A 6,102-nucleotide genomic window follows, 5' to 3' on the forward strand; every position below is an offset into this window, starting at 1 on the left:
CCTGCTGAAAGCATCTGTGTCACTCCTGCCCCAGAAACCTTTAACAGCCCCATACATACCAGGCTGTCTTGCACTACCTGTGGGGGACACCGCTGATAGAACAAAGAACCCATTTTAAATGCACTTCAAAGCTTTCTCTGACTCTGCCATATTTTCAGAGGAATTTGTGCATTTTGGGGATGGCCATAGACGTGCTGTGGATGAAAGGATGACGAGTGGTGCCAAGTTATGTCAGACAAACGGTATGTACAGGAGGTGGATGGAGTCACAAGATTAAACTGCAAACACTCCCAGCTCAACACTGCTTTGAAAAGGGCTGTCTCTACATTGACCATTCACAAAAAGGAAAAACAAAAAACAAAACACCACAACCAAAAAACACATGGAGGAAAGAAAATCCATTTGTATACATAAAATTATATCAAGAGTGCCCTGGAGGTTAGTGTATCATTCATTTTCACACTAAGTTCAATAAAAATACACTCTTGCTATTTAGATTAAACAGGTGCAGCACCAAGGGTCTTGCTGTAGCATTTAAGACCTTGTTGAGAGCATGTCCTGTTGCAATCCAGGCAATGAGCAAGTTCAGAAAACCAACATGGGCAATCTGTCTGGCAGCAGGTCTAGCCCCAGAAGTCACATACATCACTGCCTACACCTGCATTTCCCCTCACCTCTCCTTTTTCTCTTCACACATTTCCCAGTGTTCAAGTGTGTTTCAAGACAGTTGAAAGGATGTAATTTGTAAAACCTATTTAGCACAACATGAGGTAGTCAAGATGGTTAAGAAAGACGGGTCCTAACTCATCCAGGCTAGTTTATTGCACCTTTACAAGAATAATTCCTTTCTATTCCAGCAGTGCCTGCAGTGGTGTGTCCATTGCAAACAAATAACAAGAGAAATAGATGCATTCAAGACAGGCTCACATTTTACACTACAGCTGGCCACATCCCCTACCTGATCCATTAGTATTAGGTCAATGACAAGAAAAGTACAGCCTTTCTTCCCCTTAAGTAACAGACTAATCTATCACAACTCTACAAGCTGAGGTAATTAATCAAAAGTCTATCATACCTTATAAAATGAAAATGGGTCTAAGAAGTGCCTGTTCACATCAATTAATTATTAAAGGAGCATTAGCTGAAGCTTTTCACCTGCCATTTAAAAGTTAGGGATAACATGGCATGACATGCATACAACCAGCACAGCACAGTCTACAGCCGCACTCAGTGATCCACCCACTGTAGACACCCCAGTTGTGCCAGTACCTGCTCTGCTTCTGCAGACTGGCTCCAGTTCACCCCAACAGCAACCAGAGGCCTCCCTGCTAGGGATGCTCAGCCTGTACAGCTGCAGAATCACCACGGGGAGCCAGCAGGCAGCCCCTCCAAGCAGTGATAGCAACAAGCATTTGCACATGTTTGCCTGACATTTCCACTTTTGTTTCCAAATAAAGTCCTCAAGAAACAAGGTGAGGGCTCAGTAAACAGTAGCAGAAATGTTCCTAGAAACCACCAACCGTGCTGTTTTCAGCTGTGTTCAGGTAGCTGTAATCAGTGGAAGCACTTATAAGGGATGAGTACATACCAGCAAGAAAAAAACACCCCATCCTTTATGCCACAGCTTCCAGACCAACCAATGAATCAAGTTCACTGCTTGGACTAGGAGGCAAAGCACTGAGAGGGCTCGTGCTTAATTAAGTTGAAGGAAATACATCCAGGCTCAGGAACAGACTAAAATCACCTCTGTTGCATGTAAGCAGAGCAGATGACAGTACAGCAGCTTCAGACTCACTCGTATCTCTACCACTTATGACCTGAGCTACATTCTAATTGCACAAACTGAAGAATGATTAGCGGTTTTGTGGACATTAAATGTTCTGTTGATGTGACCAAAACTGATTTGTTTTATTCAGAATGATTACTGAAGGCCATAGCTGTGAAACTAGAATGAATCAAAAGAAAAACATACATTAAAAACACAAACCATCACCTTAGAAACAAGAGGGATGGCAATACAGCCTTAGTAATCATTCAAAAGCCACATACTCTTTACACCATCCTTCCTGGAAATGGAGGCAGGTGCCTTTTCCATCAGACACCATACAGCATGCTTCTCACCCTCCTTTGCAATCTGTAAAATGAACTTTTATGAACACGAATACTCATAGAATTAATCCCACCAATGTTTTGCATCAGGTTTCTGTAATAGAATCCATATTGACTTTTACAATAAATTTATATTTTTGCTGAAAAGTGTTATGCACAACTCAAGACTAGCAGAAATACAAGGTCAAGTCAGAACCCAGCTTCCATGATGAGCCAGGGGAATGGATTGGTAAATGCAACCCTGACAGACCACAGCTGTTTGTGCTACAACACCTTTACAGGCCATACACTCCCTAACAAACTACCAAAGTGGCACCAGCAGTTCTGGTGTCATTTTGAAAATTAATACTAAGCTACAACTTCAAATGTTTTTGCCTCACCTCCCATCTTTCATGGATGCTGCTCTTCACAGCTTATCTCCCAGCTAATGGTGAGAAACAGGGGACCCCAGGCTGGCAGCCAGGCAGCCTTTTCAGGCTTCATTTTTAATACCATTACCTATGAATACCTTCAATTTACTTGGCCTCCAGTCACCTCATTAACCCTGGAACAAAAGCAAGTGACATAAATACAGCTCACAACATATACTTTATAAGAAAACCATACATTTTTCCTTAGCACTTCATCTACAAAGGCAAATCTCGAGAGGTAAGTCTCTGGCTGTTAACCAGCTATTTCCCTCTCCCCACAGAGGAAGAAATTGTTTTTCTCTGACAGCAATATATGATGTTACTGTCATTATAGCTGTTTCAGAACAGCTTTAAACTACACTTGTGTTTCAGAACTACCTGCCAGAGCCCTTGTTCAAAAACTTCAATCTCTCAATACATTGTTTCAAGGGAAGCTTTTAGTTTCAACTGTCCAAGTCATCAAATATACAAAAGAAGAGCATATTTAAAAACAGATGATACAATACAATTTGCTGCATTCAGAACACAATTCACAATCTCCTTCCCTGGGGCCTTCCCAGACTGAATGACCAGATTCTGTGTGTGCTGTGAGACAGCTTCACAAGGCTGAAAAACCCCAGGAAAAGTTCCCTTAAAAGCATGGACTGACCAGTGCAAAAGATGTGGTTCAACACTGTCCTCACTGCAATTCACAGCCAGTCTCAGCAGCTGTGCCTCTACAGATTTCACTTAGCAAGCAGATCTCACTTTTTATTTAACTCCAGTATAGACCTGCTAACAGTGTCTTTCCAAAAGGACATTTATAGCTGGTGTGCACACACATTCACAGGTTATTTTTTAATATTTTACATTTGTATATATATATTTCTATTAAAATAATACCATGCCCATATTTTCTGGTCAATGCATTGTAACCTTCTTTTGAATAGCTCCAACACCATGACTGTGGTGTTACTCTGTAGAGCAAATACTGCTAATCCTGAAAACATCAGAAGCTTCTACCTAAACACACACACAAAATTATACTGCAAGCATTTTCTGGACTAATTTATTCTTGTATTTCTTAAAATTCCACTAAATCTTCAGTTTTAGCAAGACAATTTATACCACCACTGTGGAGAAAAGCCGTGAACTATTTGAATTCCAGTTTTTGCACCTTAAGAAAACCCTTAAAATACACAGGTTATCTATTATAATCCTGTAACAACAGGGGTTCAGCTCTAGCAGAAGAACAATGAGATAAGAAATCAAAATGGTCATCTGTCTGCTGGTGGTGCATAAACACTACATTTATTAGCACTTCTGCACACTGATTTTAGACTAACCTCTTCCTCACAGTAGTCATGGCAGAAATGACCATTTCAAAAATGCTGTCATCCAAATGTCACACAACAAAAGAGAACAAATTATATTCCTGTGAGAGATCTACTTCCCCATGTCTCCTCTGGCATTTAGAAGCTGGCACAGGAGGAGAATAATCCAGCTCCCGTGACTCATCTCACCCTTCAAAGCCAAGGTGGAGCGGGCACGTGAGCTGCACTAGGAGGTCCAGCCAATACTCCCCATCTCTCTGCAGCCTGCAGTGGTCCCTCCATTTTGCAGAAGAGAATCTGGTCAGCAGTCATCTTCGAAATTACACATCAACAATTAGCTGGAATCTCGTTGGGCTGTGCATGTCACCTGTTAACAGGGCTCTGTGAAGAAGGGCTGAAACTGGATGTGGCAGATGGAGCTATATATCCTGCCCTTCTCTGGAGAGCAGATTTGTAATGCAAAATGCTGAATTCAAGATGCGACCTATGGATGTAAGGAAGCAATCAGAACCAAACTGATTAAACAAGACCCAGGTCTCAGCACAGTGTGCAGAATACTAAGCAGAAGCAGACACCTCGGAGAGGGAAACAAACCGCGTGCCCAGCCACGCACCAGCCACACTCGCTGCACTGAGTGGCTGCCTTTTCAGAAAAATCAGCCAATTCTTCCAACAACCACGCCAGAGATATCTGCACCCCAATCACTCTGTCTCAAATACACACAGATGTTCACCTCAGGTTGTCAAGTCACCTGCTTTATAAAAGCGAAGCCCAGGGCAGCGATGCCATGATCCAAGGAGGCAAATGCAGCAGCGTTTGCTGCCAAGCCCTCAAATTCGGATTTACAGCATCCCAGGTCAGAAGACAAGCTGGATTATTAGCCCCTCCTCTCTTGCAACTCCAGGGACTTTACCCTTTATCCAGTTACCATGATCCTGAGCCCAACGCCTGTTTGACTAAGGCACAACTAGAGTCACCACAGGAGGAACTTGGACTGATGTTTGAGACATCAAGACATGAAGGGACACTACTTCTCCTGCTTCTCCCAAGGTACTGAGAGAGGTGTGCTTTGCTTCCAGCTCGAGAACTGCTGGCTCCAGCATCTGGTCACACCTCCTTGCACTGCTTTTTGCTGTTCTACTAAAGGGCGTTTTTAAATCCTTGCATTGGGAACTGTGCTTTTTTCCCTTATCAACACTGATCTGGCTTCACAGACCTCCCACTCGTTTTGCTTCATCGGATAATGGAAAAGGAGAAGAATTACACAGCTCTCTGAGCCCCTGCAGCCACTCTTGTATGAATACTCTGCTGACACACACACACACTTCTCAGCTACACCCTTGCTCAAATAGCCAGCAGGAAAACTGTAATTTAGACTTTTAACAGCTCCTCCAGTGAAACACATAAAACCAACCACCCTTAAAGCCTGTTTTGTTCCACTTTCACTCAGCAAAATGCTCACCCCTCAGACAGCTGGAACCAGCCTTCTACCCTGTTTTGCTGTCTTACACCTCCCTGCTCAGTGGCTTGTGGATGTCAGGTAGCCTTACCAGAATAAACATATTCTGACATGCTCCGAAAAACGAACCAACTAAGCCATAAGCAAAGACAGTTCACACAACATTTTGTAGACACCTTCACACTGCCTGGGTCCCATAAAGAAGTAATTTCATTTAATTTTTTTTATCCAGGGCTTAGAGAGAAGAAAAACTTGAATGCCAGCATAGCACTCGCTGACTTACCAAAGCACTTACTGTCAAGCTGCTGCACAGCTGGGATGCTTCCGTGACTGAGTGCTCTTGCAAAATTCCTGTTGTACATACACACAGAAAAGAGCAATCTAATAATCAGAATAGAGATATATTATTCAGAGACACTCATGTGGCCTCTAGGAGCATACGTTTGACCTGGGTGAATTGACTTGAGATATAAAAGGATGCTGCAGCATCCCTTCTTCTCTCCTCCTCTCTTCCCCTGCCATTTTTTTCCAGTTTGGAGAGTTTCATTTTTTTTTATTTACTGCCTTTCTCAAAGCTTGACAGAAGTTTCTGTTATTCCACCAGATTTTATTCTTTTCTGTTCGGCAAATGTTGATTCTTCCCCATCCTCCCACACATCTCACATGGAATTGCTACAGCCTCTTACGTGCAACAACAACAAAAAACTGTGTACCTTTATCTTACTACAAAATCTGCTGTTTCAGCAACACCAGCACTCCCTGGGCATTAAATTTCAGTGTCTGACTGAACCAAAGGAACTGACCCCGAAAG

The sequence above is a fragment of the Chaetura pelagica genome, unplaced genomic scaffold (genome assembly GCF_000747805.2).
Source record: "Chaetura pelagica isolate M959 unplaced genomic scaffold, ChaPel_1.0 scaffold69, whole genome shotgun sequence".
NCBI lineage: Eukaryota > Metazoa > Chordata > Aves > Apodiformes > Apodidae > Chaetura > Chaetura pelagica.